This window comes from Globicephala melas, chromosome 5, assembly GCF_963455315.2.
Source record: "Globicephala melas chromosome 5, mGloMel1.2, whole genome shotgun sequence".
In the NCBI taxonomy this organism is placed as follows: domain Eukaryota; kingdom Metazoa; phylum Chordata; class Mammalia; order Artiodactyla; family Delphinidae; genus Globicephala; species Globicephala melas.
The window spans coordinates 26,038,243-26,063,637 of record NC_083318.1 but is presented as its reverse complement, the minus strand read 5'-3'; the positions used below and the strand labels follow the sequence as shown (position 1 = coordinate 26,063,637).

The 25,395-nt window shown below is 36.7% G+C and overlaps 2 pseudogenes; both read left to right on the top strand.

Moving 5' to 3' along the window:
- The first annotated feature begins 1,191 nt into the window (after nt 1-1,191).
- Nucleotides 1,192-2,418, top strand: LOC115857097 (syntenin-1-like; annotated as a pseudogene).
- Nucleotides 2,419-2,587: 169 nt separating this feature from the next.
- On the top strand, nt 2,588-25,223 carry LOC115857096 (nucleolar protein 10 pseudogene; annotated as a pseudogene).
- The last annotated feature ends 172 nt before the right edge of the window (nt 25,224-25,395 follow it).

The window sequence follows — 25,395 nt, the reverse complement described above, 5'->3', positions numbered from 1 at the left end:
AAGCAAATGCTTTTCAAGTGAAAGTACCAAAAATAGCAAATGGATATGTATACTAGGAAATACTTCATGTCATATGATTTTGCTGCTGAAAATAGGTTACAGATTTCACATTCTTAAAAGTGAAAAACTTGGCAAGAGAATTTTATAACCTGTTTTAAAATATTATAAGCAAATAATTTTAGTTAATTTTGAACACATTTATTACAAATACAAAAATATAATATCTTCTGATTAGTTTCCATAATAACTGATTAACAAACCTTAGGACGTATAAAATTTGCTTCTTGAATTTCAGCAAGTCTTTGTATAATGGGTGACTAGGAATAAAACTCCAAGTATCATTATTTAGTAAGTTTAGCCAAGATTTATATATCTTTTGAGATCTCTTTATTAACTGTAGTGATTAGACCCAAGGATCAAAATAAACTAAACTCAACAAGATTTTCTAATCTCTGTATGACAGATTGTTAAACCAAGATTTAAAAAACAAAGTGGCATTCAATCACGTTACTCTAAAGATGTCATCAGTATAACTTTTAATGAAGGTCTGTTAGTTTTCTATTGATACACAGCAAATTACAGATTTAGTGGCTTAAAACAACACTCATGTGTTAGTACTCAGTTCTGCAGGTCAGAAGTCCAGCACAACCTGGCTGAGTTCATGCTCAGGGTATCACAGAGTTGATAGCAAGATGTTGGCTGGACTAAGAGTTGCTCTCAGCTCTGGAGGCAGCCTGCATTCCTTGTCATGTGGCCTCATCCATTTAGAAGCCAGAAACAGTGCAATGAATCTTCTGATGCTTTGAGTCTCTGACTTTCTCTTTGATCCCTGCTTTTAAAGGGCTCATGTGATTAGGTCGGGCCCACCCAAAGAATCTCTCTAGGAGACGGAAGGCGTGAGGGGAAGGCGCGGGCGGAAGGCTGGGACACGCGGCGCGGGCGGTCCTCGGGCGCGCGCCGTCGTCGGGCGCGCACCGCCCTCCTCTCTCTGGGTCTCAGAAGTCTGAGCCAGTGACCGGCGGCGGCTGCAGCGCGTGGGTCCCTGAGGCCTCGTGTGCCTCCAGCTTCCTCTGCTGACAGAGCTCAGCATCTTGCCACCTGGCAGAAGAGCAGATAATTAGAGGGTCCATCTCCATTTCCACAGAGCAGCCAATTATGTGTGGATTTGATTGGGAGGAAAATCCTGCAAAAATGTCTCTGTACCCATCTCTTGAAGACCTGAGGGTAGACAAGGTGATTCAGTTTTTATGGAATTGAACTTTAAATTAACCATAGTAGACTTTGAGCAGAGTTTTTTTTATTTTGAAAGCAGCAGTTGATACTGGCAAATGTTGGATTGGAAGATAAAGAGGGCTACAATCTACATCAGGCTGACCTCTTTAAGGAGAAGCAAATTATATGGGTATTTCCATTAGAAGACTTTTTATGTCCTGAGCAGAAAGCTAGCTGCCTGGAGATGTAACAGCAAGCTCAAACTGCCTTTTCTGCAAACCCTGCCAATCCAGCAATTCTATCTGAAGCTTCTGCTCCCATCTCTCAAGATGGAAATCTCTATCCTAAACTGTATCCGGAGCTCTCTCAGTACATGGGCCTGAGTTTAAATGAAGAAGAAGTACGTGCAAATATGGCCATGGTCCCTGGAGCACCAAGTCAGGGGCAGTTGGTAGCAAGAGCTTCCAGTATGAACTATATGGTGGCTCCTGTAACTGGTAATGATACTGGAATCCACAGAGCAGAAATTAAGCAAGGAATTCGGGAAGTCATTTTGTGTAAGGATCAAGATGGAAAAATTGGACTCAGGCTTAAATCCATAGATAATGGTATATTTGTTCAGCTAGTCCAGGCAAATTCTCCATCCTCGCTGGTTGGTCTGCGATTCGGGGACCAGGTGCTCCAGATCAACGGGGAGAACTGTGCTAGCTGGAGCTCCAACTGAGCACACAAGGTGCTCAAGCAGGCTTTTGGAGAGAAGATTACTATGACCATTCGTGACAGGCCCTTTGAACGGACAATTACCATGCATAAGGACAGTACTGGACATGTTGGCTTTGTCTTTAAAAATGGAAAAATCACATCCATAGTTCTGCAGCTAGAAACGGTCTTCTCACGGAACACAACATCTGTGAGGTCAACTGACAGAATGTCATTGGACTGAAGGGCTCTCAAATCGCAGACATACTGTCAACAGCTGGGAATGTAGTTACTATTACAATCATGCCTGTTTTTATATTGGAACATATTATTAAACGGATGGCACCAAGCATTATGAAAAGCTTGATGGATCACACCATTCCTGAGGTTTGGAAGTCACGGCACAGTAGAAACTTCACTGAAGTTCTCCCGTTTACATCTCTGGCAACGTACCTTTCTATTATGCACATGAAGCTTTCTAGGAGCCAGCAGGCATATGCTGCATGAGGACCTTCCTGTCTTACAGTAGGGCTGGGGATCTTACTGTTTGATCTGATATCTTGTTCAGACTTCAAGATAGTCGTAGCCTTATCCTGATTTTACAGTTGAAAGCCTTACTTTCATAGACTAGTGTCTTTACTGGAAACCAGATGCTTTTACAACCCGTGTCATTAGGATGACTGATACAGGCTCAGCTTTGTTGGAACCAGTCACCTTCGATCCTGGGTATCAGGTAGTGCTGTTCATATCAATTTAGTTCTATGGTATATGTGCGTTTTTACTGTTACCATAGTACATTTAGAATGATTACTTTTTTCTTTCGGTTCTGTTTGTATAAAACACCAGTTAAGTAACACTGGTTTCATTCCATGTAAGCATTATTATACAGTGTATGTAGGCTGCAAGAGACTATATTGACTGTCATTATGTTTTAACTACCTTTACTTAATATGCTTGGACTGTCACCTTAACAAACAACATTAAGCATCTAGAATAAAAGCCAAACTATTGCTGCCTTTCTAAAACCCCAAATGCAGTTCTCTGTTAAACTGAAACGGACACTAGCCCAGAGCAGTGTAACGGTACATATTGAGCAATAGCACAGCTGCTTAGTTGCATTTGAGATTTTCTAGTCCTTGTGTAATGGAAACTTTTCCTCTAAAAGTTACTGGTGTCACTTTCTGAGAAATGAATCACTATATATGTAATGTAAAAATTCTTGTACTAAATAGGAGAAACTTTGACTTCTTTTTCATGTGTAGATTAAGTGGGATAATACCTGGTTTTGGCACTTACATGTAACCTAGCTGCTCTGGGATGTCTTAGAATGCTATCCTGGTCATTTGTTCCATTTCCTGACCCCTCCCTGCAAACAGAATGACAGTGACACTTCATCCTGATTTGTTTTTCCTTCTCTTTGGTTTATGCCTATTCTATTTTAATTGAAAATGTATAAATAAAGTTAGATTTTAGTCTGAAAAAAAAAAGAATCTATTTTAAGGTAAACTGATTCTAGATCTTAATTACATTTGCAAAATACCTTCACAGCAAAGCTAGATTAGCCCTTGGTTGAATGCAATAAATGGGAGTCCCGGGTACACTAGGGGCTAGGATACGTTGTAGGGCCAACCTTAGAATTCTGCCTTCCACAGGGCCAAAAAGTTGTGTGCATATCTTGATTATTACAGAATAATGATGGGGTTTTTTTGCAGCTGGAAAAGAGGAACTGTTTTTAATTTATTTTTTATTGAAGTATAGTTGATGTACAATGTTGTGTTACTTTCTGGTATACAGCAAAGTGATTCAATTATATATATAATAGAGTATATGTATTCTATTACCTGTTCTTTTCCATTATGGTTTATTATAGGATATTGAATATAGTTCCCTTTGCTGTATAGTAGGACCTTGTTGTTTATCCATTTTATAATTATTTGCATCTGCTAATCCCAAACTCCCAATCCATCCCTCCCCCACCTCTCCTCTTCCTTAGCAACCATAAGTCTGTTCTCTATGTCTGTGAGTCTATTTCATTAATAAGTTCATTTGTGTCATATTTTAGATTCCACATATAAGTGATATCATATGGTATTTGTCTTTCTCTTTCTGACTTCACTTAGTATGGTAAACTCTCATTCTATCCATGTTGCTGCAAATGGCATTACTTCATTCTTTCTAATGGATGAATAGTATTCCATTGTGTGTGTGTGTATATATATATATATATATATATATATATATACACACACACCACATCTTCTTTATCCCAGAATAGTGATTTTGATGTATGTAAGATAAGAAATAAATCTTATGAGCTAAATACAAAATCATTTATAAATTATCAATGTTCCATTTATTATTCAAACATTGTCGGCTCATCAGTAGAACATCAAAAGGTGGGCAAAAAAAGATTTAGTTGTCTTTGATTTTCTCGTGCCAACTTTCAATAATATAAAAACAATGATTTTATTTACATTAAAAAATTTAATTGTGAAGATTTAATTGTCTACAGGGAACAATTTGATTTAACAATTTGTTATTCTAATTTATAACTTTTACATGTTTAAATATAGAGTATATGGACTGGCCTTATATATATGGTATATAAGGATGGGTTTGTTCTTTTCCCACTAAATAGGGCTCTCTCTTTTTTTTAAAGCTAAGTGATTAAGGTGCTTACTAATATTAGCACATGTTGGGCTGTTTTGTAAGACAATCTATTTCCCTCTATTCCTTGATTCCCTGAGCTAACTTACAGGGTCTCTGGGCCTGCTAAATCACAGATATGGTATATGCTGAGCAATCCTACAGCAACTCCTGGTCACTGTCTCCTAAGTTATACCCCAGAACCTCCCTATTCTGAGCAACAGAATAAATAAAATGCTCTTGCTACAAATTAGTATTCCAACTAATTTCCCACCCATTGTTTAGATGATATGGGCAAGGTCTTTGTACAAGAACAATCTAGTTGAAGTAATTTTTACTAGCTTATTGTACTGGGCATTTTACCCTTCTCAGAAGATTTTCTGTGATAAAAAAGAAAAGTTTCTTTGGGACCAGGTAAAGTTCTACTTGGTAGCATCATCATGAAGTGATGTCAATATGTTAGGCAGTCTGAGAGGTCATATGAGGCAGGGTCTCTGCCACAGATTCACCAGAGCTGGCTTCCCTAAGATATCCTTTTATTTCCTCCCAGATAATCTGTCAGCAGGAGCAGTAATTGTGATTTGTATGGATGGGTTCCTTTTAAGTTCTTGACCATATTTAAGTAACTCATCCAGACACACCATATTAACCATATGTCAAATCGTAACTGCATAGTAGTCATAATATTCATAGTATTCAAGTATGCAACATGGCAGTATTCAATTACAGTCCTATGTTCTTTATTTGAGACATTAGAGTTGTATATTCGGGTCACCCAGACTTCTGAAACCAGTTAATGTAACATACTCTGACTAAAAAAAGCACATATGGTGGCAAAAGACTGGATAAAGGGCACATAATCACCAGAAAGTTCAAAGCTTCCAAGACGTGCTGATAATTCAAGCTAGTGACTATCAGATGGCATTGTTTTCAAATCTTGACAGAAATCCTGACTGTTGAGTGCTCAAGGCACAACTAATCCACAGCTAAACCTCTGGTGTATTTCTTTTTTTCAACAGCTCCCTAGAAACCTGCTAAGTCTTGGTGGTCTTTTGCTCACCCTGAGACTCCACAAAATCTCAACATCTCTGTGGCTATAATAGGCTGGTACTCAGATTAGAACCTGTCTGTCCACCATCCATTACATTACTGTGATGCCTCAGACCAGTTAGTAGATTTCTCATCTTCAAATACATAGAGCATTTCTTAATCGGTTATACCTATTTAACTAAATCCCATCTCTGCCTGAATGAAGGCAATTCCTAATCTTGATTACCTTTTCAAAATACAGTTACCTGGAGGAAGAGAAAGGAAATTATACCAACAGAGATCTTATGTTTGTCCTAATGGCCTTATGGTGAGAACCTGAGAGGTATTTAAATTTAATACCCGTTGGGAATTCACAGAAGAGACCTGAATTTAGTGCAAGGATCTTTAATTCATGGAACTATTTGATGGTCCATAAACAAGTATATGTCTCTCTGCTCTCCTGTTACCTGGAAGGGGAGGGGACTGCAGTTTTCTTTCATTTTATTTCCCAAATTGTATATTATCATTCCCCAAGGCTGAATCCAAGAAATAATATCCCAGTGTATGGGGAAAATCAGCAACTGGATTTCCTTTTTCAAGGGTATACTCAACCTAGCTAACCGTGAGGACTGAACAAATTCTGAAAGCATTTAAACCTTACTGTATCTTAAGTCCAGGAAAGAAAAGGTGGAAAAAAAGATGTGTTTGTATCACTAAACTGTCTTCCATTTTAGCTAGCCAGCGTATTGGGGTATGCCATTCTCAAATGTTGGCATAATGGCTTACATTTTAATGTGTACCTGGGTGATGTAGAAGGAAAAAAGGAAAATCATCCTATACACCAGCACTATTCAATAGAACTTCCTGAGATGATGGACATGTTCTACATCTGTATTCAATATGGTAGCCACTAGGCCAAACATGACTGTTGGGCACCTGAAACATGGTTAGTGTAACTGAGGGACACAATTTTTATTTATTTAACTGCAGTTAACTTAAACTTGTATTCAAATGTCCACATATGGTTAGTGGCTACCATATTAGACAGCACAGCTATTGACACAAAACAGCAACACTCCATTCTGAAGTTTGGTTCAGAAAGATACATATTCAGAGATACCAAAAATTGGGGGCTGATTAATTACAATTTCTTACTCTATCTTCTAATTTCCAGTAGAGACCTAATCCTTGTGTTGCAATTTCAGTATGGCTCTTCAATTCATCCTAGTTAATGATTAATAGCACCTTCTCTAATAGAGTGTGAAAGCTCCCAAAGAAAAATATGATCTTAAAATATACCTCTAATGTACTGTAATCCACCTTAGACATTTAAGTATTTCTTACAACAACTTGCTTGAGAAGAACATGATGTATGCCTTTAACAGATAAGGATAATTTAGAGCAGCAAAATATCTAAATGTGCATATTATAAAAATAGGAAAATGATTTACAGCGCAGACTGCATACTCTTTCTTTCTTTCTGGAGTCCATGTTTGTGTGTGTGTGTGTGTGTGTATGTGTGTGTGTGTATGTGTGTGGTTATTAACTGTGTGGATCCAGGGCAGCACACACTCACTTTCCAGAGCACCCCCAGATTTTTATCTTTTACTTAGCTTTGGCAAACGTACGTGACGATACTGGTGCTTAAAGTGACCACTAAACTAATAAGCGCTTTACAGCAACCTCAGACTTCTGAAATGATCTTGAACAAATCAGGAAAGCACTGTAAGTGAAATTAATGAAATAAACAGTAGTTATAAAGTCTATTTATTATCATTCAAATTGTAACTTGTAACCTCTCCTATTTAAGGGTCATCTTTCTGTGGTATAGTAAGAACTAAAAAAAGCGTATTTTTCACACATGCCTTTCAAACCAAGTGGCAGTTGCTTCTCCACACTGCCTTCTTCTCCCTGCCACTCTCAGGGCTGTCTGGGTGCTTCACTGTGATTAACCTCTCAAAACACCAGTGCCACTATCCTCCCATTATTACTGTGACTGTCGTATAGGGAAAGTCCCACTTCTCTTTACTGCCCTCTGCCATGATTTCTCATAACTGAACCAAGAGCAAAGGTTACAGACTCAGTGAAAGTTTCCTGCTCATCAGAGGGAATTTTAATCTGAAATACTGATATGGGAGATGGACAGGAAATCCAAGACTGGATGCTGATGTGCAAGGAAACGTGTTATAACCTCTAAAAGATCCTGCATGGGCTGAATGACTTGCTAGACTTGCTTTCATCTGGAATACAATCCTTATCTTTTCAAAGAGAGTGGCTCCTTAAACAATTCACCCCTAAATTTAGGGTTGGTCTCAGGCTCGAAAGTCTGTTTTCTTTCTTCAATAGGGCAATTCTCAGGTCTCAATAACCTACAAGGTCACATTTATTTCCCCATGTCCAAGATACTCGGAATAGTACAGGATGGCTTTTTGTATGTCAAATCAGGGTCCCTTTGTGATTCTACTTCCAGCATGACTGACCTTCCTTGTTTTACTGGGACAGATCCCGGTCTTTTACTGGGTTTTTGTCCCCATACTATTTTCTCAAGTGAAAATGAAAAGAACAAATTTCTGTGTTTGACAGCATTTTTCTGATAGTTTTATGGTTTGGTTTTCTGAGATCTCCTGATAATCCTCAAATCCATCCTAATTTACAACTGGAGAATAGAAATGAGCCATGAGATAACAAAGAAACAAAAAAAAGTCTGACAGCAATAACAAGTGACAGGTCAAAGAGGAAAAGACATAGGAGCAATGAGAACAACATAGATGTCTGCCAGAATTTTTGGCAAAAAGCAAGATACGGCTTACACATAGTACCAAGTCAAGGATGGGAGAGGGGAAGGAATGTTTCCATACTGTAGTACAGAACTGTAATTATAAAATAATTACCCTGAGTCATCAAGTAAATTCTTAACTACATTTAATCTACTGTCTTTATTAAGGCAGGGAAGGATATAATAAATTTAATGAAGCTGTCTATATATATTTTATATTCTTACCTCTCATCTTCTGAATAATTTGGTTGTTTCTGTGTTAATTTATGTGATTACATCACAGTATTAGCTGGGTAACTTCTGAACTAGTTAAGGTGTTGTCTTTTTCTTACTCTGCCTCATGCTGACCTTCAAATGATCCTTTTAAGAAGTAAGATTCACTTATTCTTCTTGAAATATATTTGTCTACCAAATTACTATTTAGTAATATTAAATGCATAATTCAGTTACTAAATTGCTATTAGTAATTTGTAAATTTAGAACATGTAAATATTTGCTAGTTTAATATCTTTCTATGAAGTTGGTTTTAGTTTAATTCTGTAGTCTTGTCCTCCAGTTCTGGACTTCAATAGTATAACAAACATCATGTCATTTATCACGCTCTTGGCATGCTCCGGACTGCACATGTAATTGAAATGGAAAGCAGCTATTGGCTGTAAAGTCTTCTGGTGTGTTAAAAAGCAGACTACTAGCTATATCTTAAACCTGTCACTAATTATATGACATGGAAATTATTTAGTTTCCCTGTGTCTCAGTTTGCTCAACTGGAAAGACAGGAAAATTTTCTCTCCATCTCGATGTTGGTATAAAAATGTATGTGAGGGCTTCCCTGGTGGCGCAGTGGTTGAGGGTCTGCCTGCCGATGCAGGGGACACGGGTTCGTGCCCCGGTCCGGGAGGATCCCACATGCCGTGGAGCGGCTGGGCCCGTGAGCCATGGCTGCTGAGCCTGCGCGTCCGGAGCCTGTGCTCCGCAACGGGAGAGGCCACAACAGTGAGAGGCCCGTGTACCGCAAAAAAAAAAAAAAAAAAAAAATGTATGTGAAAGAGCTGTATTTGAAATGGACAGAAAATAAATGGTCGTTTTTATTAGTTTCATAGTGGCAGGAATATAGTTTTACCTAGTGAGAAAAAAGTTTTCCCCATCATTTTCCTACCCCAGTTCTTTTCTTATTATAGGAATGGGCTAAAATATGGCTTTGGAAACCTGATTGATGACTTTGAACTTACACTTTTAGAGAACTGCAGTAACTGCTAATGGCATCGTCAGGATTATCTAATCCATATGAACTCATGGAAAAGAATTCCGTATCTACAGTAAAGAGAGAATTTTCCCTGAGTCTATCTTTTTTGGTATATGTTTGAAGTGAGGCAAGGTAACAATATTGAAGGGCAGAGAATTACTATTTGATGATATTTCTGCCATTTATGTAATAACAAATGCAACAATTTTTTTGAGAGCCAGATATTGCTAAATGCTGTGAGGGACACTTGTGAATACAGAAAGACATATTGATGTAAAACTATCAATAGGAAAATACTAAATGGTAAAATGGAATAAGTTATTTTTCTACTCAAGTGTATTGAGGAAGACTTTGAATTTGAGGAAATATGAGACCTGAGTCTTAAAGACTGAATTGTATTTTAAAACAACAGTGAAGAGTTGGTTTCTAGTTATATATTATAGAATTATATAGAACTACATAGAATATATATTACATATCCTATTTGATATATATATATGTAAAATAATGGAAATAAATAGCATGTTTATGGAATCATGAGAGATTCAGTGGGTTTGGGAATTCAGCAGACTTATGAAGAAAAGTTGTGGGAGATAGATTGGAAAGGTGTACTGAGGGAGAAGATAAGATTGTGGAAGTATTCTAAATGCCCTATTTATTTTGGATTTTATTTTATGTGTAATGGAGAAATATTGGCACTTTTAAATTGTGGAAGCAAGATTTGTGTGTGACAAGCAGTTTGTATTTTAACAATTCAGTTGGTGCCTGAGTGGATGAGGATAGGGAAAGACACAACCATCTGTGAGGAAACAGAGACTAAGATGATTGCTCTCGGTAAATAGGGAAAAGAGAAGATATGATTAAGGACGTTACAGGGAAATGATCAGTAGAACTTGTTGGCATATTGGACATAATGTAAAAGAGAAAAGAGAATCAGAGATGACTCTGGGACATAATAGATCACATAGTTGAGGTAAACGGTGATGTCATTTATTGGGATGAAAAAATCCGGAAAGAAGAATATGCTGTCAGTATTTTTTGGGTTGTGTTCAAGTGTATCTATCTAGTATGAAGTCTGACTTTTTTTTGGTGGAACTGTTCTGGGTGCTGAAAAAAATAGCCATGATGCGGCTCAGTGATTGGGTTTCTGAAGAACAGTAAAGATATGGGTTTCAGAGTAAAGAAGTTCAGGGTGTCAGAAGGCTCATAAATATTGAATTCATCAATTTATTTATAAGGAATAGGAGGAGATAGGCTGGAGAGGGAGTAATACTTTTTCCTTGGCAACAGTTTTTGAAATTTTCCCCTCTGAGTCACATCCTCTAATTCCGTATTTCTCAAAGCATGGCTACCTGAGTAGCAGCAACAGCAACTTGGAACTTGTTCAAGGTACATCTTAGATCCCACCCATTACCTACTAAATCAGGAATTCGGGGCCTTTGAGGGCCAGAATCTGTGTTTTGAGAATATCACCAGGTGATTCTGATTCACTCTAAAGAGTCTCAATCTTCATTGCACATTGGAATCATCAGGGGATCATTAAAATATACTGATACCTGGACCATGTCCAGTGATTCTGCTACAGACAAGTGTGTGCCCTGGGCAACAGGACTAGGAATTTTGAAAGTTCCCCAGGTGATTCTAATGTGCAACTAGGGCTGAGAACTGTTGTTCCAAAGAGTAATTACAAAGAGATCCTAAGAGAAGTTTTCTTCAACCTTTAAAGTGCAAACCAGCCATCTAGGATTACTCTTAAAAGTGCGAATTCTGATACAGTAGGTCTGAGGTGGAGCCTGAGAGTCTTCATTTCTAGTCTGCTCCTCTGTGAGCCATGTGTGACCACAGACTACGCTTCAAAGAGCAAAACTCTAGAGCAGATTTGCCAAGCATATATGACACATCTTCTACAGTGTGAAGAAACAAGGGATTAGTTGGGGACGATTAGTTTGGCATAAGAACTGGTTGCTCAGCAAAAGAGATCAGAAGTGGGAGTAGAAGCCAATAAAATTTACAAACATATTCAATTTTCATAATGTTTTTAGATCGAATTGTCCAAAAATACAAGCACTTTTTAAAAAGACTAGTCTTTTAAATCTAGTATGGGATCAAGCTAGTCTGAAGGGGTCAAAATTAAAATTTTGCAAGTAGGCTCCAAGAGAATCGTTGGATTATCATATTTCTTCCATGTTCTCCTGGAGAGAACGTGGGTTTAATTTCCTAGTATAACATCGATAGTCCTACCAAATGTTATTCTGGAAGGATTAAGCCACACAGACTTGTATTACTCTACTCACAGGTCAATAGGAAAGTATTTGTGTATTTTCACTTAATAGTAAAAGTCAACCTATAATTTTGGAACTTTAGAACTATGGGGAAAAAGATCCCAAAAGAGGATTATATAGCCTTTTTGGCCATTTTTTAAGAAATGTGCCTTTGTAGTTTTTTTTTATATGCACACTTAAGTACACTTAATATGCACTTAATATGCACACTTAAGTACAATTGGTAATTAATCAGTAAGCTGAACTTGGCATGAATTTTTTTTTTGCTTGCTTTTGTTTTTTTGCTTTTTTTGTCTCTTTTTAAAATTTTTATTTTATTATTTTTTATACAGCAGTTTCTTATTAGTTATCTATTTTATACATATTAGTGTATATATGTCAATACCAACCTCCAAATTCATCCCACCATTAGCACTGCTGCCTGCCTCCACTTTCCCCCCTTGGTGTCCATACTTTCATACTCTACATCTGTGTCTCTATTTCTGCCTTGCAAACTGGTTCATTTGTACCATTTTTCTAGATTCCACATACATGCATTAATATATGATATTTCTTTTTCTCTTTCTGACTTACTTCACTCTGTGTGACAGTCTCTAGGTCCGTTCACGTCTCTACAAATGACCCACTTTCATTCCTTTTTATGGCTGAGTAATATTCCATTGTATATATGTACCACATCTTCTTTATCCATTCATCTGTTGATGGGCATTTAGGTTGCTTCCATGACCTGGCTATTGTAAATTGTACTGCAATGAACATTGGGGTGCATGTGCCTTTTTGAATTATGGTTTTCTCTGGGTATCTGCCCAGTACTGGGATTGCTGGGTCATATGGTAGTTCTATTTTTAGTTTTTTTAGGAACTTCCCTACTGTTCTCCATAATGGCTGTATCAATTTACATTTCCACAAACAGTGCAGGAGGGTTCCCTTTTCTCCACACCCACTTCAGCATTTGTTGTTTGTAGATTTTCTGATGATGCCCATTCTAACTGGTGTGAGGTGATACCTCATTGTAGTTTTGATTTCCATTTCTCTACTAATTAGTGATGTTGAGCAGCTTTACATGTGCCTCTTGGCCATCTGTATGTCTTCTTAGGAGAAAGGTCCATTTAGATCTTCTGCCCATGTTTTGATTGGGTCATTAGTTTTTTTTAATATTGAACTGCATGATCTGTTTATATATTTTGGAGATTAATACTTTGTCAGTTGATTCATTTGCAAATATTTTCTCCCAATCTGAAGGTTGTCTTTTTGTCTTGCTTATAGTTACCATTGCTGTGCAAAAGCTTTGAAGTTTTATTAGGTCCCATTTGTTTATTTTTGTTTTTATTTCCATTTCTCTAGGAGATGGGTCAAAAAGGATCTTGCTGTGATTTTTGTCGTAGAGTGTTCTACCTATGTTTTCCTCTAAGAGTTTGATAGTGTCTGACCTTACATTTAGGACCTTAATCCATTTTGAGTTTGTTTTTGTGTATGGTGTTAGGGAGTGTTCTCTTTTCATACTTTTACATGTAGCTGCCCAGTTTTCCCAGCACCACTTATTGAAGAGGCTGTCTTTTCTCCACTATATATTCTTGCCTCCTTTATCAAAGATAAGGTGTTCATATGTGCATGGGTTTACCTCTGGGCTTTTTATCCTGTTCCATTGATCTATATTTCTGTTTCTGTGCCAGTACCATACTGTGTTCATTACTGTAGCTTTGTAGTATAATCTGAAGTCAGGGAGCCTGATTCCTCCAGCTCCATTTTTCGTTCTCAAGATTGCTTTGGCTATTCAGGGTCTTTGTGTTCCATAGAAATTGTGAAATTTTTTGTTCTAGTTCAGTGAACAATGCCAGTGGTAGTTTGATAGGGATTGCATTGAATCTGTAGATTGCTTTGGGTAGTAGAGTCATTTTCACAATGTTGATTCTTCCAATCCAAGAACATGGTATATCTCTCCAGCTGTTTGTATCATCTTTAATTTCTTTCATCAGTGTCTTATAGTTTTCTGAATACAGGTCTTTTGTCTCCTTAGGTAGGTTTATTCCTAGGTATTTTATTCTTTTTGTTGCAGTGGTAAATGGGAGTGTTTCCTTAATTTCTCTTTCAGATTTTTCATCATTAGTGTGTAGGAATGCCAGAGATTTCTGTGCATTAATTTTCTATCCTGCTACTTTACCAAATTCATTGATTAGCTCTAGCAGTTTTCTGGTAGCATCTGGTAGGATTCTCTATGTATAGTGTCATGTCATCTGCAAACAATGACAGCTTTATTTATTCTTTTCCGATTTGGTTTCCTTTTATTTCTTTTTCTTCTCTGAGTGCTGTGGCTAAAACTTCCAAAATTATATTGAATAATAATACTGGTGAGAGTGGGCAACCTTTTCTTGTTCCTGATCTTAGAGGAAATGGTTTCAGTTTTTCACCATTGAGAATGATGTTGGCTGTGGGTTTGTCATATATGGCCTTTATTATGTTGAGTTAAGTTCCCTCTTTGCCTACTTTCTGCAGGGTTTTTATCATAAATGGGTGTTGAATTTTGTGAAAAGCTTTTTCTACACCTATTGAGATGATCTTTTGGTTTTTCTCCTTCAATTTGTTAATATGGTTTATCACATTTATTGATTTGTGTTATTGAAGAATCCTTGAATTCCTGGGATAAACCCCACTTGATCATGATGTATGATCCTTTTAATGTGCTGTTGGATTTTGTTTGCTAGTATGTTGTTGAGGATGTTTGCATCTATGTTCATCAGTGGTATTGACCTGTAGTTGTCTTTCTTTGTGACATCTTTGTCTGGTTTTGGTATCAGGGTGATGGTGGCCTCGTAGAATGAGTTTGCGAGTCTTCCTCCCTCTGCTATATTTTGGAAGAGTTTGAGATGGATAGGTGTTAGCTCTTCTCTAAATGTTTGATAGAATTCGCCTATGAAGCCATGTGGTCCTGGGCTTTTGTTTGTTGGAAGATTTTTAATCACAGTCTCAATTTCAGTGCTTGTGATTGGTCTGTGTATATTTTCTGTTTCTTCCTGGTTCAGTCTCAGAAGGTTGTGTATTTCTACGAATTTGTCCATTTCTTCCAGGTTGTCCATTTTATTGGCATAGAGTTGCTTATAGTAATCTCTCATGATCCTTTCTATTTCTGCAGTGTCAGTTGTTACTTCTCCTTTTTCATTTCTAATTCTATTGATTTGAGTCTTCTCCCTTTTTTTCTTGATGAGTCTGGCTAATGGTTTTTCAATTTTGTTTGTCTTCTCAAAGAACCAGCTTTTAGTTTTATTGATCTTTGCTATCGTTTTCTTTGTTTCTATTTCGTTTAATTCTGCTCTGATATTTATGATTTCTTTCCTTGTACTAACTTTGGGTTTTGTTTGTTCTTTTTCCCTAGTTCCTTTAGTTGTAAGGTTAGATTGTTTATTTGAGATTTTTCTTTTTATTGAGGTAGGATTGTATTGCTATAAACTTCCTTCTTAGAAGTACTTTCGCTGCATGCCATAGGTTTGGGGTCATTGTGTTTTCATTGTCATTTGTTTCTAGGTGTTTTTTTGATTTCCTATTTGATTTCTTCAGTGATCTCTTGGTTATTTAGTAGTGTATTATTTCGACTCCATTTGTTTGTATTTTTTAGAGATTTTTTCCTGTAATTGATATCTAATCTCAAAGCATTGTAGTCAGAAAAGATACTTGATACGATTTCAATTTTCTTAAATTTACCAAGGCTTGATTTGTGACACAAGATATGATCTATCCTGGAAAGTGTTCCATGAGCACTTGAGAAGAAAGTGTAATCTACTGTTTTTGAATGGAATGTCCTATGAATATGAATTAAGTCCATATTTTTTAATGTATCATTTAAAGCTTGTGTTTCCTTATTTATTTTCATTTTGGATGGTCTGTCCATTCATAAAAATGGGGTGTTAAAGTCCCCTACCATGATTGTGTTACTGTCTATTTCCCCTTTTATGGCTGTTAGCATTTTTCTTATGTATTGAGATGCTCCTATGTTGGGTGCATAAACTTTTACAATTGTTATATCTTCTTCTTGGATTAATCCCTTAATCATTATGTAGTGTCCTTCTTTGTCTCTTGCAATAGTCTTTATTTTAAAGTCTATTTTGAATGATATGAGAACTGTACTCCAGCTTTCTTTTGATTTCCTTTTGCATGGAATATCTTTTTCCATTCCCTCATTTTCAGTCTGTATGTGTCCCTAGGTCTGAAGTAGGTCTCTTTTAGACAGCATATATAAGGGTCTTGTTTTTGTATCCATTCAGCCAGCCTATGTCTTTTGGTTGGAGCATTTAATCCATTTATAATTAAGGTAGTTATTGATATGTATGTTCCTATTACCTTTTTCTTAATTGTTTTGGGTTTGCTATTGCAGATCTTTTCCTTCTCTTGTGTTTCCTGCCTAGAGGAGTTCCTTTAGCATTTGTTTTCAAGCTGGTTTCATGGTGCTGAATTTCCTTTGCTTTTGCTCTCTGTAAAGTTTTTAATTTCTCGTCGATCTGAATGAGATCCCTGCTCTGTAGAGTAGTCTTGATTGTAGCTTTTTCCCTTTCATCACTTTAAATATGTCCTGCCACTCCCTTCTGGTTTGCAGAGTTTCTGCTGAAAGATCGGCTGTTAACCATATGGGGATTCCCTTGTATGTTATTTGTTGTTTTCCCCTTTCTGCTTTTAATATTTTTTCTCTGTATTTAATTTTTGATAGTTTAATTAATATGTGTTTTGGCATGTTTCTCCTTGGATTTATCCTGTATGGACCCTCTGTTCTTCCTGGACTTGATTGACTATTTCCTTTCCTGTATTAAGGAAGTTTTCAACTATAATCACTTCAAATATTTTCTGACTCCCTTTCTATTTCTCCTTTTCTTCAGAGACCCCTATTATTTGAACGTTGGTTTAGTTAATATTGTCCCAGAGGTTCTGAGGCTCGTCTCAATTCTTTTCATTCTTTTTTTCTTTCTTCTGCTCTGCGGTAGTTATTTCCACTATTTTATCTTCCAGGTCCCTTATCTGTTCTTCTGCCTCAGTTATTCAGCTATTGATTCCTTCTAGAGAATTTTTAATTTCATTTATTGTGTTGTTCATCATTGTTTGTTTGCTCTTCAGTTCTTCTATGTCCTTGTTAATCATTTCTTCTATTTTCTCCACTCTATTTCCAAGATTTTAGATCACCTTTGCTATCATTACTCTGAATTCTTTTTTCCGGTCGACTGCCTATTTCCTCTTCATTTGTTTGGTCTGGTGAGTTTTTATCTTTCTCTTTCATCTGCTGTGTGTTTCTGTGTCTTCTCATTTTGCTTAACTCACTGTGTTTGGTTTCTCCTTTTCACAGGTGCATGTTTGTAGTTCCTGTTGTTTTTGGTGTCTGCCCTCCGTGGGTAAGGTTGGTTCAGTGGTTTGTGTAGGCTTCTGGTGGAGGGGACTGGTGCCTGTGTTCTGATGGATGAGGCCGGATCTTGTCTTTCTGGTGGGAGGGCCACATCTGGTGGTATGTTTTGGGTGTCTGTGACCTTATTATGATTTTAGGCCACCTCTCTGCTAATGGGTGGGGTTGTGTTCCTGTCTTGCTATTTGTTTGGCATGGGGTGTCCAGCACTGTAGCTTGCTGGTCATTGAGTGGAGCTGGGTCTCACCGTTGAGATGGAGATCTCTGAGAGAGCTTTCGCCATTTGATATTACATGGAGCCAGGAGGTCTCTGGTGGACCAATGTCCTGAACTCAGTTCTCCCACCTCAGAGGCACAGGCCTGACACCCTGCCAGAGCACCATGAACCTGTCAGCCACATGACTCAGAAGAAAAGGGAGAAGAAAAGAAAGAAAAATAAAATAAAGTTATAAAAATAAAAAAAATTATTAAAAATTAAAAAGTAATAGAAAAAGAAAAGAAAGAAAGAGGAGGGCAACTAAGCCAAAAAACCAATGCACTAATGATAACAAGCGGTAGAAACTATACAAAAAAAAAAACAAAAACACGGACAGACAGAACCCTAGGACTAATGGTAAAAGCAAGACTATACAGACAATATCATACAAAGAAGCATACACATGCACACTCACAAAAAGAGAAAATGGAACAAAATATATATGTAAACTGTAGGAGTTGTTGCACATGTACAGGTATTTCTGATGTATTTGTGGGGAGCAAGGTGATCTCCATGTCTCACTCCTCTGCCATCTTGAAGTTCTCTCCCGTTTTTTTCTTCAGTTTGTTTATATGGGGTATCACATTGATTTAGTTGCGTATATTGAAGAATCCTTGCAACCCTGGGGTAAAACACACTTGATCATGGTGTACAACCCTTTTGATGTGTTGTTGGAGTCTGTTTGCTAGTATTTTGTTGAGGATTTTTGCATCTATATTCATCAGTGATACTGGTCTGTAATTTTCTTCTTTTGTATTGTCTTTGTCTGGTTTTGGTAGCAGGGTGATGGTGGCCTCGTAGAATGAGTTTGGGAGTGTTCCTCTGCAATTTTTTGGAAGAATTTGGGAAGGATGATTGTTAGCTCTTCTCTAAATGTTTGATAGAATTCATCTGTGAAGCCATCTGGTCCTGGACTTTTGTTTGTTGGAAGATATTTAGTCACAGTTTCAATTTCATTACTTGTGATTCATCTGTTCATATTTTCTATTTCTTCATGGCTCAGGCTTGGAAGATTATACCTTTCTAAGAATTTGTCCATTTCTTCCACGTTGTCCATTTTATTGGCATGGAGTTGCTTGTAGTAATCTCTTATGATGCTTTGTATTTCTGTGGTGTCCATTGTAACTTCTCCTTTTTGATTTCTAATATTATTGAGTTGTGTCCTCTCCCCCTTTTTCTTGATGAGTCTGGCTAATGGTTTATCAATTTTGTTTATCTTCTCAAAGAACCAGCTTTTAGTTTTCTTGATCTTTGCTATTGTTTTCTTTGTTTCTATTTCATTTATTTCTGCTCTGATCTTTATGATTTCTTTCCTTGTACTAACTTTGGGTTTTGTTTGTTCTTTTTCTATAGTTCCTTTAGGTGTAAGGTTAGACTGTTTATTTGAGATTTTTCTTTTTTCTTGAGGTAGGATTGTATTGCTATAAGCTTCCCTCTTAGAACTGCTTTTGCTGCATCTCATAGATTTTGATCGTCGTGTTTTCATTGTCATTTGTTTCTAGGTATTTTTTGATTTCCTCTTTGATTTCTTCAGTGAACTCTTGGTTATTTAGCATTGTATTGTTTAGCCTCCATGTCTTTGTGTTTTTTATGTTTTTTTCCCCTGTAATTTATTTCTAATCTCTTAGAGTTGTGCTCAGAAAAGATGCTTGATGTCATTTCAATTTTCTTAAATTTACCAAGGCTTGATTTGTGACCCAAGATGTGATCTATCCTGTAGAATATTCTGTGTGCATTTGAGAAGAAAGGGTAATCTGCTGTTTTTGGATGGAATGTCTTATAAATATCAATTAAATCTATGTGGTTTATTGTGTCATTTAAAGCTTGTGTTTCCTTACTAATTTTCTGTGTGGATGATCAGTCCATTGGTGTAAGTGAGATGTTAAAGTTCCCCCTATTATTGTGTTATCATCGATTTCCTCTTTTATAGCTGTTAACATTTGCATTATGTATTGAGGTGGTCCTATGTTGGGTGTGTATATATTTATAATTGTTATATCTTCTTCTTGGATTGATCCCGTGATCATTATGTAGTGTCCTTCCTTGTCTCTTCTAACATTCTTTATTTTAAAGCCTATTTTATCTGATATGAGTATTGCTGCTCCAGCTTTCTTTTGATTTCCTTTTGCATGGAATATCTTTTTCCATCCCCTCACTTTCAGTCTGTATGTGTCCCTAGGTCTGAAGTGGGTCTCTTGTAGACAGCATATATATGGGTCTTGTTTTTGTAACCATTCAGCGGGTCTATGTCTTTTGATTGGAGCATTTAATCCATTTACATTTAAGGTAATTATTGGTATGTATGTTCCTATTACCATTTTCTTAATTGTTTTGGTATTGTTTTTGTAGGTCATTTTCTTCTCTTGTGTTTCCCACTTAGAGAAGTTCCTTTAGCATTTGTTGTAGAGCTGGTTTGGTGGTGCTGAATTCTCTTAGCTTTTGCTGTTTTGTAAGCTTTTGATTTCTCTGTTGAATCTGAAAGGAATCCTTGCTGGCTAGAGTAATGTTGGTTGTAGATTCTTCCCTTTCATCACTTTAAATATATCATGACACTCCCTTCTGGCTTGTAGCGTTTCTGCAGAGAAATCAGCTGTTAACCTTATGGGAGTTCCCTCATATGTTATTTGCCATTTTTCCCTTGTTGGTTTTAATAATTTTTCTTTGTCTTTAATCTTTGTCAGTTTGATTACTATGTGTCTCAGCATGTTTCTCCTTGGGTTTATCCTGCCTAGGACTCTGCATTTCCTGGACTTGGGTGACTATTTTCTTTCCCATGTTAGGGAAGTTTTCAACTATAATCTCTTCAAATATTTTATTGGGTCCTTTATCTCTCTCTTCTTCTTCTGGGACCCCTATAATGCGAATGTTGTTGTGTTTAATGTTGTCCCAGACATCTCTTACGCTGTCTTCATTTCTTTTTTCTTATTCTGTTCTGCAGCAGTGAATTCCACCATTCTGTCTTCCAGGTCACTTATCTGTTCTTCTGCCTCAGTTATTCTGCTATTGATTCCTTCTAGTGTATTTTTCATTTCAGGTATTGTATTTTTCATCCTGTTTGTTTGTTCTTTAATTCTTCTACATGTTTGTGCTTTAATTCTTGTAGGTCTTTGTTAAACATTTCTTGCATCTTCTCACTCTTTTCCTCCATTCTTTATCTGAGGTCCTGGATCATCTTCACTCTCATTATTCTGAATTCTTTTTCTGGAAGGTTGCCTATCTCCATTTCATTTAGTTGTTTTTCTGCATTTTATCTTGTTCTGTCATCTGATACATAGACCTCTGGCTTTTCATTTTGTCTATCTTTCTGTGAATGTGGTTTTCATTCCACAGGCTGCAGGATTGTACTTCTTCTTGCTTCTGCTGTCTGCCCTCCTGTAGTTTTAATGAAAATTCAATTTAAATTGTGGTGGTTGAAGGAAACCAATTAAGCTGCCTCCCTTTACCAGTGACAGTAATTGAATCTTTATTTGTGTAATTGGGCCCAGCAATGTCTTAATTAACAAAGGGTTGATCTGAGTCCGTGATGACATCTTACCCTTTGGCTGTTGAATTCTGTCTTCTTCTTCGTCAAAAGAAAAATAATCAAACATGTTAGAATGATTAAATAGGAACTCTGCCTTTCAATCTAACCTTTAGGCTCCTGGAGTTAGGAGACATGGACATTTCCTCTTGTAAATTACTTTCTAGACTGATTAATTGATTATTAAATGGGTGAACTGATCTTGAGTGGAAAAGGGATGAGAGATTAAGTAATACTATTTAGTAAATATTAAAAGGAATTGGTCTAGAAAGTAGTTAGATACCATGCATTCCTACTATGAGTTAACTCAAATTATAAAGCCATCTCCCATTTTCCCGAGGAGAAGGTCCAAAATGAAGTTTGTGGCTTTTTTACTAACTATACCATGTTAATATTTAATTATAAATACATAATTGTAAATTATAACTTTTAATATTTAATTTCTTAAATAAGTTATAAAATATTCAAGTTTACTCATATAATTACCTTATTTATATAAAAATATGCTTTTCCACATTTCTTGAAAATATTTTATTCAAGCTTTTCATATATATCTTACAAAGTAGTATCATCACCCTCAGAGTTTCTTGTTGAATCCTCTTTGTTGAGAGAACATAATTTTGCCAGATTTTTTGAGATAGAACATGTGTTGGATCGGTATGTGTTATTCTCACTGGAAAATTTACCCTGAGAGTATACAATCAGAAAACATTAATACATCATTTTATATTGTCCTATGTACATGCATTTATGATCTCCAAAACATAACCACACTTTCTGCTTTGCTTTTTAAGTAAATTTTAGAAGCCTTGTTTACAATCAAACACTTAAAATTGTGAAGTCATCCCAGTGAGAGTAATGAAGAAATATGTATTAAAGTTTCTTCTTGTTTTTTTCACCAATTTATTCAGTTAATCATTTAATACTAATATTGACATATGTGGCTTCAGACTGATGTGTCTTCTTTCCCAAACTGTATTTGATTAATCAAAATTTAGTAAATTGAGAGAAGGTCTGCCATAACTAGACTTTGTAAGACCTTGGATATAAGATAACTATATCCTCTTATCTGAGGATTAAAATTTTAGGAGGAAAAAGCTTTGGCTTATAATTGAGTATGCCCAGCAATAGTAATAAGTTTCAGTTCATAGAAATTTTATCATTGTTTTAAAGCAAATTCATACTATCATTATTTCTGAATTCTACATTCAATTTTATTTTGTATTTGTATCTGAAACTGATTATGATTAGCAAAAATTATAACAGGCGACTTAGGAAATTCTCTAAAGGTGTTCATATATTATATAAAAAGTGATATACACACTACCCACTCTCTTGTATTAGACCGAGTGTCCTGTGGAATATACTTCTCCTTTTGTGTAAGGTCTTTTTGCTGAGAGAAGTAAATTATTAGCAATGATATGTGGAAGCAATTTAATTCAACCTTAACCTTAGGGCTTTTCCCTTTAAATGTAGTAATGTCTAAATTTGACCCTATGTTAAGAAATTATGTTTACCTGTATATTATCAACTTTTACTACTGACAGGAAACAAACCCAAAATTTGTTTTCCACAAGACACATTTTTTATTGATGTGGATGTAACTTGAAACCTGTTCTTTGCTGGGCTCCACTGAGCTCATCCCAGCTGCGTGAGTCCTCTCACACCTGTATCCATTCTAAAGGAGGAGCCACCATCTGAGACATGATGTTCTCATGGCAGAGGACAACTGCTTAGATAGGACAGAGCCAACCCAGGCAAAGCATTTAAAGCTTCTATTTGGACAGGTGTATGTCACACCTACTCACACTCCATTGACTAAAGCAAATCTCATGGCTAAGCCAATGTCAATGGAACAAGAGGGTGTATTCCCTACCAATGGGGAAGCATGGCATGGGTGGGGAGGAGACAAATAATTGTGAGCAAATAATAAATCTACTCTAGCCTGTTAACTGATAACTAAATCATTTTGCTGAGTGTCTTTTAATTTGTAAAATTTGCTTAAGCATCATTAGAATTAAAGCTAATGTAATTGAGTGTGAAGGACATACACTGCTTTTGAGTACCTACAATGGCCATGAAATTGGATGAAGATCAATCACATGAAAATCGTATAAAAGTTGAGAGAAGACACTGAATATATTTTCTAATGTACTTATAGTTTCTCATGATGCCATTAATAATAATTTCCTTTATGCTTTTTAAATTCTCAGGTAATTTTCATGTCTAAGGTCTATTTGGAAGTTTTTCTACCCTGTCAGTGCAGTATCCAAGTCTGGTTCTCTTCCAGCTCTCCTAGAGCTTCTAGGAGGTATTTAATTTCCTTTAGTATTTCTGCTAAAGTAGTTAGACTAAACTCTTTTCTATATATATCCTACGGAACGGATATGTAGCTTCAAGAAGTTAATGTATAAGAAGGTACATAGCATATGGAATGCATTCTAAAAGTCACATCCTTTTTTAGTCCTATGATTTCATTATGAAAATGTTGATATATTTGCTACTTTTAAGAAATACTTTATCGTTAACTTTTGCCATGATGTCCTCAAATTCTTATGAACAGCTTATCCTGATTTTTCTCATTGTCACTGAAAGCCTGGGAGTGATAATGAACATAAGAAGAAAAACAATTTTCCCACCACTCTCTGATGATGTCTCTAAGCCAATCATATGTCCTAGATTATCAGAGGCAATTCCCATTTAAAATATGCTGCTTCAGGGCTTCCCTGGTTGAGAGTCCGCCTGCCGATGCAGGGGACACGGGTTCGTGCCCTGGTCTGGGAAGATCCCACATGCCGTGGAGCGTCTGGGCCTGTGCGCCATGGCCGCTGAGCCTGCGCGTCCGGAGCCTGTTCTCCACAATGGTAGAGGTCACAACAGTGAGAGGCCCGCGTACCGCAAAAAAAAAAAAAAAAAAAAAAATGCTGCTTCACTTCCCCATAAGTATAATTTTATATATGACATCTATTTTTCATGTTTTGGTTCACAAAAATATGCTACCCTTGGAGCTTCCGGGTTGGTGAGCATGGGGATTCAGGGAAAGGGGTGCCCTAGGAGATGGCATGAAAGCTCCATGCCCTTTCCCATTACCTCGACCTATGCCTCTCTTCCATCTGGCTGTTCCAGAGTTATATCCCTTTAAAATAAACCAGTAATCTAGTTTTGGGTTCTGTTCCCAGGTTATGTGTTCCTTCTTAGACAAATTGACAGAAGAATTAGGAGAGGATACAGAAAGAACAGTTTATGATGATTAAAAATTTGCCACCAAGAAAGCCCCTGAAAATATAGGGCTCACACATATGATTGAACCATTGTTTCTCTGGGCATATATTCCTGGATTTTTCATGGCTATAAGACTCTGTCTATCATAAGACTCATGAAATGCATGATAAATCCATTTGCTTATGAAGCATATGGGAATAAAAGATCCAACAGAAGATAGAAGAAACTCGCGCATAGAGTCCAATTAAAGAATTTGCCAAAAGTTAACAAAGGGCTAGCACTTAACTGAGGAAGAGGAAGAGGAGCAAAAATCTACATAGAAGAAGAAAGTTAAGAGCCTTCCTAATATTCTTTCTTACCAGCGATGGTTTTAAAGTTACATTTGAGAACGCTGACTTTCAAGGAGACCAAGAGAGTGAAGAATTTAGGCTTTTGAATTCACCTGTTTCAAAAATTAGTGAAAAAAGCAAGAAGCAACTAAGATTCTTAGATTCTTCATGAAAAAGGGGAAGAGAAAGAACTGGAAGGAAAACCAAGTAATGCAGAAAATTTTGAGTTCAGATGGTAAAAAAGATGGGGTTGAAGAGGTCAGGAAGTAGCACAGACTTCTCCACCAGGCGGAAGCAGTAGGAGAGACACAAGGAGAACCGGCAGATGGTCCTCAAGCCCCAGTTATATGTGATCAAAGCAGGAGAAGAACTCGGAAGCTTCAGAGACTGCCACCAACCAGAAGCAGATGAATAAAACCCTTGAAGTTCGTTTGAAACTTGAATCAGAAAATGGGACATTGAGTGTATCAGACACTACAATTGGCAGTAAACAATTGACATTCACATTAAAGAGGTCTGAATAGCAGAAGCAACAGGAGACTGAGAAGCTGCACTGACAGGAAAGGAAAACACTTCCTGGTTCAGCAGGTCACCTGAAGTTAAGACACAGAAGAGGTTGGCTGTTTCTTTGAATTTGGAAATGATCCTACTTGTGATTTGAAAGGAGGACCTCTCCCCCAAATTGATCATGATTAGAGTACATTAAACACAGAGAGGGGAACGTACATTTTTAATGTTTTGTATAAATTCCAGATGCAACTAAAAAGTTAAAGATTTGACAACTTGTCCCTATGCCTTATGGGT